The 13,040-nt window shown below is 31.0% G+C and overlaps 1 protein-coding gene and 1 pseudogene across 1 annotated transcript in view; one reads left to right on the top strand and one right to left on the bottom strand.

Annotated features, from left to right (window-relative positions):
* Positions 1–13,040, bottom strand: part of LOC137389874 (uncharacterized) — a 549,220-nt gene that overhangs the window by 414,687 nt on the left and 121,493 nt on the right. The gene's annotated exons all lie outside the window — the stretch shown is intronic.
* Positions 5,631–11,137, top strand: LOC137391157 (uncharacterized; annotated as a pseudogene).

A 13,040-nucleotide genomic window follows, 5' to 3' on the forward strand; every position in this document is an offset into this window, starting at 1 on the left:
TAATAATAGTACAAGTAAAACTATAAGCAAAGGTACACCGGTTTGTTAATTCACCTTGATCAGGCCTACAGCTAACATATCATAATGTTGTTCAGGATTAAAAAATGCGGAAGGCTGATTTTCAGGATCAGCCTTTTACATTGCCCAACAATGGCGTATTCATCACGGTGCCCCTTAGATGACTTTGAAATAAAAAATATACAAGAGAGAAGTACTTTGGGATTATGCAAAGCAGCATCAACCATGAAACTGGAGTGTCTTAGAAGGCTAGCACCAAATACAAAAAATGTGTTTTGCAAATGCCAATAGCTAACTGACCTTTGTTTTAGCCACTTTTCATTATTCGTTGAAACTTTCCATGAGCGTGCTGGAAGCTCAGACACTTTTATATCTACTAAATAATGATTTGTTAGTTCTTCTTATTATAACGGCAAGATTCTGACTGTTTATTAGGTCATGTTTTAGTCCTAAAAAGACCATCAACTTTCTTATCAAGGTCATAGGTGCTATGGAACCTCAATTTAAGTCAGTACTCTACACACAAAAGATAGCGATGTTTAAAGCAAAACCTATATTCTAAAAATACATGTAACTACCTCTTCCCTAAATGCTACTTATTAGCAAATAGGACTAACTGTTCCGCATATAAAATAAAAAAACCTATTTTAGTTATGCTACTAGGCAAGCCAGGTAATGCAGATATTTTATCTTTTAAGGTTTGTTTTGTGAAGCACACGTGATAGGTTCATGAATCGGCATTATAAAATAATCTACTGTCGTAAGGATAAAGTTGTTTTTTCATTTTATATGAAGTGACTCATGATGATTTACCAGCAAGCCGTAATATAAGGACAAGAGAGGTGTGTCAGTATATATGTTTATCATTTCAAAAAGAGACAACTCAAGGTTTGCCTGTTACTATGGTTACCCTGTTTGTAGAGCTAACTGACTCCAATGTCCTGATTATTTATAAATATGACAAGCATTTAATATGTTTCAAAATCTATCTGATCTAAATTATTAGTAATCACAGAAATTTGATAAAATCAAATAAACATTGGGTGTTTCAAAACTGAATTTTTATTTCTATGACTTGCATAGAAGGATGAAGCATTAGAAAAGCTAGTTTAGGTTTCCAACAACGCAAATTCAGTCCAACAATTTTTGTTTAAAAATTTATTTATTTTACAAAAATAATCTACAGATTGCCTATTACTCTATTTAGGAAAAATAAATTAAATTCTTTACAGTTACACTATATAATTAGTTTGTAAATCAGTAGCAACATACAGACTACTGAAGATACCTTATTAGTAGCAGCAATAGACTGTATTGACAGCTTTTGCTAATCAGCTACAGACTGATAACAATGTCTTCATTATTGAGTCAAATCTAATGCCCTAGTACTATAGGAATTATTTACTCATGGAAAGGTTAGTTAAATCTCGAACTCTCCCACAGATAAAAGGTTGATTTTATTTGAGAGCTCATTTATATTTGGTGATAAAAAATAACTAAATGTAATTACAACTGCAATTATTTTTTAAAATGCTTCCTTTACACAAAATTTGGTACAAAATTGTTTCAGCGGTCTAAAGATTTGTCAATATTGATAATTTTTTACTCACAGAACAAAAGGCACCATCAAATAATTTTAAATTACCCAACAAACTTAGTCTTAAAAATGAATTTTTAATATATTTTATACTCTGCCTTAGAAATACAGAACTTAGAAAGTTGTAATGGGTTGAATTCAATCTTGTTCTTCGCAGATTTTGTTTTCACTAAATATTGAATGATGAATATGGTTAATACGCCTTTTTTAAATGGCATTGACTCATTTATTATTTTTCCATTTGACTTTTAAGCTAGTCAACTTGAAACACATGAGCTATACAGAAATAGGGATATATTTTAAAACTTAAATGCTTAAAAACTTTCAATATGTTAGTTTTTGTACATATTTACTGCAGATGTGATAAATTACAGTAGGTCATCAGAGTTTAATTATAAAGTATATTGCTATCTTAAACTGTAAGCCTATTAAGAGTAAAAATAAATAGATATATGTTCAGTGTATTAAGAAACAGGCTGCAGAATAACTCATGTTTTATGATTGCAACTTGCAGCAACTATTTAGATATTAAAAAAATTAAATGTCGATCTTTGAAAATTTGATTTTTATTAATACAATTTTTAGAGCAGGGATATGCTATTAAATTAATATAGTTTTTAACAGTAGTATTAACCGATAAATCACATTCTATTCAGCTATGAAAGGACTAGCAATTTTTAACAATTTCTTTAATAATAGCCAACATGTAAATAGACATTTAATAAAACGTGTAAAATTTTGCAATTATTTTCACATTAGCTGTTGAATATAATGATATGTTTGAGAAGCATAATATAACAGATTTTAGCAAGTGCTTTCAAATATATTTAGCAGCATACTGGCAGCTGTTGCTGTGATTATAGAAATAATCATCATTGATAATAAAACAAATTATAACATATACAACAAAACTAGTGACAGTCTGGCTCTGACAGTTTACTTATTGTACTGTATGCATTTTAGCAAAATAGGATAGTGACTAATGGTATAAGGTAGTGGCATAATCATTGTAATATGCTTTTTAATGTGTATACTAAAGCTTTTTAACGATATAAGCATTTAGCATAAGTGAACGTTAGAGTCCCGCCCTTTATAGCATGTATACTCTCAGTATGTTCTTCTCTGTTGATTGATAACACCTACTATGCTATCCCAGATATATAGGCCTATGCTACACAAATGGACTCATTGATAATGACATCCAATAATTCGGTTATATTGAATTATAACAGAATAATTGTATGTGATTATCAACTGGATTCATTAGCGCTGGAACTGGAGAGAGCAGATAAAGATTTAATCTGTTTAGCATTGGGTGCAGCATAAAGTTCCTTTTGCTGGCCAATGTGAATTTGCTTAGTCAGACAGATGCAAGTTGATCTCAAAATCTGAATTAATCAAAGCTTGACAGGATACAATCTGTCCAGTGGATGTCTAAATTCCTGAAACTACAGGCATTAGTTCATTTCATTCAGGAATTATTTTTTCACAGCTAAAAGACTGCCAAAATGAAAGCAGTTATTTATTATCAGAAATTTGCTCCTTACAGCCTTCTGTAAGTAGTTAAAGAGGCTTAACCTTGACCTAAGAAGTGGTAAAGACAAATGAGTCATGTGAGAGTTATACTATACAAACAGCTGATATTTTTTTGTTATTTAGAGAAACATTAAGGTAGCCAACTGCATGCTACTACTAACCAGGTTTAATTCAGAGGTTGAACTAATTGTTACTTGAAAACTGTGATGTGATGTGGTAGATATAGAAGATTGAACAAAATGTGTAGTCAGCTTGCAAGTATCAGGAATACAAAGACTGTAGCATTTTAGCACTTGAGTAAAAATAATGATTACTGACTTCACTAAAATTTGAAATATAGAATGGCAAAAATCTGTTAAAAAGTTAAGCACTTTGCAGTTAACTGCAACTAGCAAGTACAAGGAAATTGTTATATATTAATTTACTCTGCCCACTCAGCTCTATTGACACTAGTGTGTATTTTGTCAGAAGAGTATGACATTACTTACTACAATATAAATTGTACTTTTTATTCTGCTAAACTATCTACCTATGTAAAAAATACTGTGACTGAGATTGAAATATTCATTCTATATTTCATACCATGTGCATAGACATAATAATTTTATTTAAACATTAAATATAATTTGTTTGTGTATGCATGTAAGAAATAAATATATTGGACAAGGGTTTAATTACCAATAGTGACAAGTTAGGTGTTTATAGATTTGATATCTAGTTGATGTTGTATCTGTAATTCCATGAATGCAGGAATGAATAAAATTGGACTATAAAGTGAATTTGCAAATGTTGAAGATAGCGTAAGTACATCTATTTTCACTTGATGACTTTCATATCCTTATCAGCAGTTTTAGAGTTTTTGATTTATTGTAACAACTTGTCTGGCGTTTTGACAGCCAGACCAGCTCAAGAATGAGCACAAGAAAGAGTGATTTTATAGGACACACAAAACTGTTCATGGTGACCTGATCTTTCTACTGACAAGAATTTATGTAGATGTCATCATCTGTCACTCAATGTGAAATGTTACAAACGAATCCCAGGATGTGACCTTTGGATCACTGGAAAATCAATAAGGCAGGAGTGACTTCATCTTCATAACAGATGTTTCAATGCCAAATAACATCACATGATTTGGCTGTTTTGGTAACAAAATACACTATTTTTATCTATTTATCATATTTATCAACTAATGAATGCACCATGACCTTTCATTGCTATAAAAAAAGATTAATCGACCAGCATTTTCAATTGCTGAGGAAAGTCGGAACAGAGCAGCTAGTAAGGGTGAGTAAATACATGCCCTTAGGTTGACAAACAATAAAAATAAATTGTTAATCCCTATTAAAGTAAAATTCAAAAGAATAAATTCAAAATTTCATAAACTGAAATGTTTTAGTCATTGTTTTACAAAATTGTAAACTCTGTTTGTATTTGAATTTTTTGTTGCTGCAGTTTACTAAACAGTGCACACTTACCTGTATAAAACAAGATAAATCTTTAGTCATTGTTTTACAAAAGTGTGAAACCTTTTGTAAATGCTTTTTTGGAAAATTAATATTTATTATTTATTTGTTTAGACCGACTTAAACAATGACAATAGACAATTTATATAAATTAACGCTTACAAGAGTCCAGCATGTAATATACAGTCTTTATAAAAGCCTCTCAACCTCAATGGTATCAATCAATGCACTTGTTTTAACAATTACATGTAAATTATGATATTAGAATCTGACAAATAAACATACTTCAAGTGGTTACATCTTATCATGTTTTTTTTACAAATGACATATTATTTGCTGAAACGGATGGTATTTTAATCTTGGTAATAAATTTTACATGCAAGTAAACTTTGTTGCCAAAATATTTCCATAGAAATCACAAAAATGTCAAGACATGAATGTAGGTTCAAAACCTGAGGCCATCAATCATTTTGGAAAATTGAACTTCCTTGCTTACTCTTAATTCAAAAATAAAAGGAATGCTTGACTAAAATTCTCTCAAGCATCATGAAATAAATTCGTAAATTCAATAATTTGTAAAAAAATGTAATACAAAATTAAAATTATGAGAATTGTCTATACTAGTAAAATACATGTTATATCTTTCTGGAAACTAACAAATAAAAGGTTTCCCCATCCTACAACAAATGTGACAATATGTTATCTAAATTTCCAACTTTTTGAACCAAACTTAAAGTTTTCAAAGAAAGTATATTGGTTATTTGGTCTTTAGCTATAAAACTATGCAAACAGTAGCAACTTGCTTTTTTTAATAAAGACCTGTAAAACTTATTAAAAGGAAAGTTTTAATAATGTTTGTTATTATCTTTTCTATAACTGGTTAGTACTAACTCTATATTCATTGTCTACAAAGTTTTTGTTACAAATATTGTTTTGCACAATGACAAACAAAAATTTTCAGTACATTTTAGAACATGAATTTTTAGAGAACGCAATGGAAAAAAGTCAAAGTTTCAAGCAGCATGAAGTTATCCAAAGACTGAGTATTGCCCTTGCAATATCTGCTGTCACTTTGTCTGTCTATGCTCAAATAAGTAACCAATGGTTACAAAATGAGGTAAAGGATTTGACCATTCGACTGGAACAGATGGAAAAACACACTAATAAGGTGAGACTCAGTTACAACTATCACATCATTACATATATTCAGTGGTTTTCAGAAACTTTAAGTCGTTATTTTATAGATAGATAGAGCTTCACTCTGATAAAGTTGGAAAACAGACTCCAAAAACAAAAGTTTCAAACTTGTTACTTTTTATATATGTTCATGACTTAATTTGTTATTTAACTTTCTGTCTCCTTTTACACATCCATATTTAATAATTTTAAAGTTTCTAGCAGACATTATTTTATAGATAGATGCTGTTTCAATATTATAGAGTTAATAAATGTGCTACTCAAAAACAACAATTTCAAAATAATTTTGTTATAACTGCTCATGACTTAATTTGTCATTTAATTTTCTGTTTATTTTTCTTTTCCATATCTAAGGTCGTGTCAGTCAAAATTCGGCTAGAAATTCCACTATGTTGCAAAATCGTTTACCAACTCCTTGAGAGCCCATGATACTATATTTAGATATAAATACTACAATAATGATGATTCATTTCTAAGGAAGCAATGACCTCTTCAGCAAATTTGAATCATGCTATGATGAAAAGGTCAGCAGAGGATGAGAATGCTGATGATGTGACTTTAGGTCAGCTGTCTTTAGGTAAGTCAGATGAGAAGGTCATAAAAACTGCAGCTGTAGTAGAGACAGTATTTAAAACAGTTCTTACGTGGAAACCAAATCAAGTTTCATTAAACGCTTAAATACTTATTGTGGGTCAAAAACTCAAAGTTTTGAAATTCATGAAAAAAAAACTTCCACGATGAATTGCTATTCATATGTATTTTTTAGCATAAACATTTAAAATATCGCTAATTTGAAAATTGTTGCATGCATGATAAACTAAAACTATTTAAATTTCAAAACGCTTGCATGAGCCTGTAAACATTTCTAAACTAGTTTCCAAACAAGCAGGTCACTTCCACTATTTCTATATAACCTACATATATTCAAGAGGCCATCACATTAACAGACCAGAAGAACTTCCATTTGCAGCGTCACTACAAATGATCGTTGTATTATATACCTTTTGAAAAAAATTATGTTATCTACAAGATAATGCAAATGATTTACTAATTATAGTGTAATTTAAAATATGGTTACCCTTTTGTAGCTCAAATCAAACTTGATAGGTTCTGTACTGGCAAGCAGTCGTTGGTTTGGGTTTTCAAAGAAATTACACTTGTTGATGTCTATGTGAGAAACCTATCTGATACTGCCAAATAGTAAACAGATATAAAGCATTTGAGACTGATGAAAAACATTTATATGAATACTGGGTGTGAATGCCTTTCCTTAAACCTTTTGTTTCACAAATGCAAGGTTCCTATTAGCTCAATCAACAGCTTTGCATCAAAGTGTTGTATCAAAAGGTTTTAAGTATATATTACAATAAAACTTAATAAAAAAATTCAAAAAACAGAAACATACAGGTGAGATTTTGATCTGTAAACACAGAAAACAGTTTTATTTTTTGGCTTCATTTTTAGCCTGTAAACTAATTGAGCTGATTAATTAGTCTCTGTAGAAACTAATATATGGATTGAAATATTGAATTAGTTTAGAAAATATTTGCCTTGTAATTGAGTTAAGAAATCAATTTTGCCTTCAAACAAAATGTGCAATAATTTGCCTAATAGTTTTGCAAGAGTAATTATATGCTACTATTTAAAATTGCAGCAGAAAGTTAAAGCTTACATAATTAAATCAGGAATAATAATTTAAATCATGTTTTACAAAATAATTAAAACATATTGTATCACGCAACATCGCATACAGCTGCTTCGTTTTGTCTTCGCAGAAAATTTTTGTATGTTTATATATTTAGTATATAAATTTATCTAAGTAGATATTTGTATAAAGCTCAATGTTTGTGTATAGTTCAGTTGTTCTAGCTAAAGCTAATAAAATATTAGAATAAAGAACCCGTACCACATAATATTTGATCTCTGATCTTACCATTTACTAAGCAACTGCCTAACCAACTTAGCTATGCAGGACTTGTGGTTTCATCGGACGGTATATGTCGCTACCTGGGTGAAAAAAATCTACTGATCTCGGTTTATTGCAACAAAATTTTATGCTTGTTTTCTCATGAGAGCAATTAGTTAGCTTTTTTTAGTAAGCTCACTTTAATTAGCAATTGGCAATGTACTAGGCTAATGGCAAGTGGCAAACAACTATATCACATCATTGTTTATAAGCTGATTTTTAATACCATGCAACGCCAGACATTCCGACTGTTCTGTTTATATTTAATTTTTATACAACATAACATATATAGTATATTTTGTATATATACATGTATGTTGTTAAATATATATTTCTTGAAAAAATATATGTGGTATTCTAGTCCCATGCATTAATAATTTCTAAGTACATTATGTATACTTTGCTAATTATATATCATTTTATTCAGAATGTTATATATACAAATATATATAAATATATGTACAATATGTATATATAATTAAATACCTTAAGTATTTATCTTGAATGAGATATATATATATATATCCCAAGCAAGACAAGTACTCAAGATATCTAAAGTGCCTAAGATAGGCTAACCAAAACAAGTACTCTATCTAATTTTTTCTACTTTTTATTTGTATTATGAAACATTCACATTTCCTAGAAACACAACTAAGTATTTGATGGTACATGAAAAAACTATCAGAATTTAGGCTACATGCCAATTTGAATTGAACTTCAATAGTGTTATCTTGTTTTAAATTGTAATATAATATGATTCGCTTTGTAGGAAATTTTGCCCTTGTTCAAATGGAGAATAACATAGCAATAATTTTTAATGCTACTGGGAAATTGAAGTTTTTATGTTTGCTAATGATCGGGTCACTTCTTTAGAAATAATATGAAATTTTCTGTTTAACTAGCATTACAAACTAGTGTTTTGGTTCAGCCACAGAACTTTTCATGCACAGCATCAACTTTAGAAAATGTTCTTATTGATTGACTCAAATAGGTAAAGCGTTCAAAATATTTTAAGTCTATAAACTAATGATGTTCAAAATAAGTTTCATAAAACTGCATGTACAATTGAATATGTTTTTTAGCATCGCACATTTGGTTTTGTTAGTAGCAAAACCTCTTTTTGGCCATAATCAATTAAGAATTAATGTAGCTCTTTTACCTGACCTTGATACTATGAAGCTAGTCTGTTTTTAACTGTAAAAAAGTTGGTATTTTTGTCTTTTGAACTCTGGCTTCCTAATTGGTTATAGGTTTTTTTTACTTCTAGAAAACCAAAAACAATTTTACACAGGTCAACTTGGCATGAACACGAAGTATGAGTATCAGTTTCTCGACTCTGTCTTGCCTGTTTACATACATTCTAACAAGGAAGACTGTCAGTATATCATCACTTGACTTATGTTATTTCACTACCAACAGAACACCTCTCACACTTGAGAGGACCTCCTGGAAGAGATGGAAGGGATGGTAGAGTTGGAAGAGACTGTGAAGAGTCAGATTGGACTGCATTGAGGTTGATAGTTGAAATGTTGGTAAAGAAGACAAGATCTACAAGACCAGCACCATCTGAAAGACTTTCCGATTATGGTATACCCTGCAGCTGTTGACAAGATGCTAATATAATTAAATTTGTGTGTATCGTACTGCAACATTGTAGTTCATATGTTTAAAGATCTTGGACATAGTACCTTGGCCTTACACCCGCGATCAGATAATACAATAAACCTTTTTAAGCAACTAGGTTATATAGATTTAGGATTACACATAATTACAGAAAAACTTCTACAGGACTTTAATCAAACAATAGCTCATGGACTTTTGAGCCGCCTTGAAAGCAACAGCAGGAAATTAGAGGAAATTGAGGAGAGCCTTCAGCACGTAGATGAGAGAAATACACCATCTCTTGGTAACTATTTACTGTTTAGTATGCATGGCTGTGGCTAAAACAGTAATTAGTACCTTCAGTTGGCAATTCTATTTTAGAGAGTTACTAGGGAGAGTTGCCGCATATAACACTCACTTTCTGATCTAAATAAAATTCAATAAGATAATAATCACTTTGATACCACTGATATGCTTTTAGACTTTGAGAAACAAATAAGCTCGTTACTGAAAACAACATTAGGTGCAGAAGCTATAGCTTTAAAAACATTTAATTCTTTTCAGCAGCAGAGGAAGTTTCTTCGGTAACATTCGAAGGAGGAAGTTCATATATCAGGTGGAGTCGAAAGTCATGTACCAACTCTTCAGAACTCCTCTACCCTGGTATGTAAATACACCGTAACTCTTGGAATAGTTTAATTTGAAGGACATATAAACAATGCAATATATAAATATACAATCCAAGAACCTCTGGAAGCTCTTTATTTCAAAAACTAAAGGCTACAGAGCAAACGATTGCATTACGTATAACGCCATGATTGAGCTTTTCTATGCGATCTTGCCTGAAGTTAGGAGATGACAACATGCATAATTTGATGATATATCGATGCAATTACATGTTCTAATAGATAAATAGGCTACACGAGTATAAGTTTTCTACATTTTTTAGGACTGGCAGCAGGTCAGCACTTTACCCATGAAGGAGGTTCATCCGAGTATACATGTCTCCCAACAGAGCCAGAGTATAACTCATATTTAGCTGGTGACTAGGGTAATTACATATATGGAGGAGAGTACCAGACCAATTCTGATATATTTCCCAGTCGTATGCATCACCAGCATGTACCCTGTTCGAGATGCTACTTGACTAGCAGGTCTACAACAATTATGATTCCTGCTAAACGAACTTGTCCATCATCTTGGCATAAGGTAAGCAACTTGAATGTCATCTGTCTAATTAATGACCTTTTGAAAGGACTTACGAAGAATTGGTTGACGTTTACACGTTTAACTAAGTCAGTTTCCGGTTTTATAGATATATTTCAACTATTTGAGTTATTATTGTTCCTTTTTTCTAAAAGTAAGTTGCATATGTGATGCACAGAAAAAAAAGATATGTGTCATTTCGCATATAAACTACCAGTTTAATATAAGCCTTTATTTTTCCTGATCTCACAGGAATATGAAGGATATCTCATGTCTGGACACCACTCACAGAAGAGAGCGTATAACTATATCTGTATGGACAAAGAACCAGAGGCTTTGGATGGACTTCACGGATATAACAATGGTGCACTTTTTTACTTTGTTCAAGCAAACTGTGGCTCTCTTGAACATTGCCCGCCCTATATAGAAGGAGCCGAGTTAACTTGCATTGTTTGTTCAAAATAAAATTTTCTATGGCAACATTCTGCATTTGACTAGACTAAATAGTAAATGTAGTTTACTATATAACCAGTTTGCTTAAAATTAACTTTGACAACAAATATATATTACAATCTACACTTTGATTTGCAAGTTGTAAACCTTATTTGTATATCGTCTTGAATTTTGGTGTAGTATTCTATTTAGCCGCTCTTTGCTATTCAGCATAAGTACATTTTGGAGGGAAGTCTGCGCTTGTGCAGAGAAACAACAGAAGTCCACTCTGTAGTCTAAAATTCTACTAAGCATCTGTGAATACCATTTTTTAAAATAGCATTGCGGAATGAAACATTAATAAATATGTATTGGCAATAGACTGGACATTGCTTGATTGTGCTAACATAAAGTTGTTCATACTAAAACAAATAAAAAAATGTTAGCATGAACAAATTAAAGCTCCAAATTTATTGGAAGTAAGCACCAAATAATTAATTCATATTTTGCATAATATAAATCAATCAGTTCAGCTTCAATCGATGACTCGGTTTTAATCGATAATTTTTTCTACTCTGTTGAATACTAGATGAATACTGCTGAGTAGTTGAATCCTATTTAAGTACTAGTTTGCACATAAACTTTATTATTATTCATCTTATGCAACATTTACCAGTATATAACTTTTAAACTTGATATTACAAAAACTGTTTTGTGCAGTTCAAATAATTATGGAGAAAAAATAAAACACTTGTAGATTTTTTAAAATGTTAAATATCCAGCAAGTAATGGCTAGATGAGTTCTGTTTTGCTGCAACGATCACAATGAAATGTGACTTTGTATTCAAGCGATTAACAAAACCTGAGAAAACAAAGTAGAAATAATTGAAATTTTGAATTAATAATAACAATTAGTACCTAAAAGTATGTGTATTGAAAAGTTACTGTTGCAGCTAAAACTATGTGTTGACCTTTGAATACAACAATAAAAAATGTAAAAGCGAGATGTTTTTAGTGACGGCCACAGGAAGACTCAGAAATGGAAGGAGTCAAACAGCAATTTTGAAGGTTAAACAGTAATTTTCGAAAATGACAATCCAAAATAAAAAAATCTGTTATTTTTTAGATGTGTGTTTTAAAAATGAGTTGTCGTAAATGAATACCTCACTGAAGCACTCGAGGGTAAACAATGTTTTTTGTCGGACTGAGTGATAATAAAATATGAATCACACATTTGTGAAATTTTAAAGAAACAATATGTAAGATAGTACACAACCAATACTGTAACGAGCTTTTGTGATGAATGTGTTAATGAGCTCAAGCTCATTCATTGATGAAAGAAAATTCTGCCTGTTAATGCACTATATCCATAACTATAGCATGTAGTACCATGCATAAGAACTACAACATGCATATAAATGACAATGTATTGAATGAATTTGATAAAATAGAGTTAGTTTGAATTCATTAGTTTTATTTAAAATGAATAAATCTTTTTTTTATGATAAAAACATGTGAATAAGTAAAGTATCCAAAGTTTAACTTGTAACCAATGATCGTGACACTCAAGCTGTAGTGCTGTAGTGCCGGAACATTCTGGAAGTTCTCAAGCCATGAATAAGCGCATTGAAGCAAAGCTTTTTGTCACTATAATTCCTCTGTTATGCTATCAACACATGCAAACTAGTTTTGACTGGCTACTTGAAACCATGTGACTTGGTAGCCATTATGGATTACTTGCTTTCCATTTGGTGACGTCTGATTTCATACTGCTGAAAAACATTACAACTGTTAAGTTTGCAACCTATTACTTTTCATAACTGTGTTCATGCATGTCTGTTGTTCAGATGTGGCCACTATGTTTTTTTGTTTTCTCACGGTGTGGACATAATTAGAGAGAAATATTTTCATATGACACATGTGTCCCATTGGGCATTTAGTGTCATTTACTATGCAACATAATGAAATCTGTGTGGCTCAATCAGTTACCGGAATGGTTGTATGTTTTGCCTATATTAGG

This window comes from Watersipora subatra, chromosome 3 (genome assembly GCF_963576615.1).
Source record: "Watersipora subatra chromosome 3, tzWatSuba1.1, whole genome shotgun sequence".
Classification (NCBI taxonomy): Eukaryota; Metazoa; Bryozoa; class Gymnolaemata; order Cheilostomatida; family Watersiporidae; genus Watersipora; species Watersipora subatra.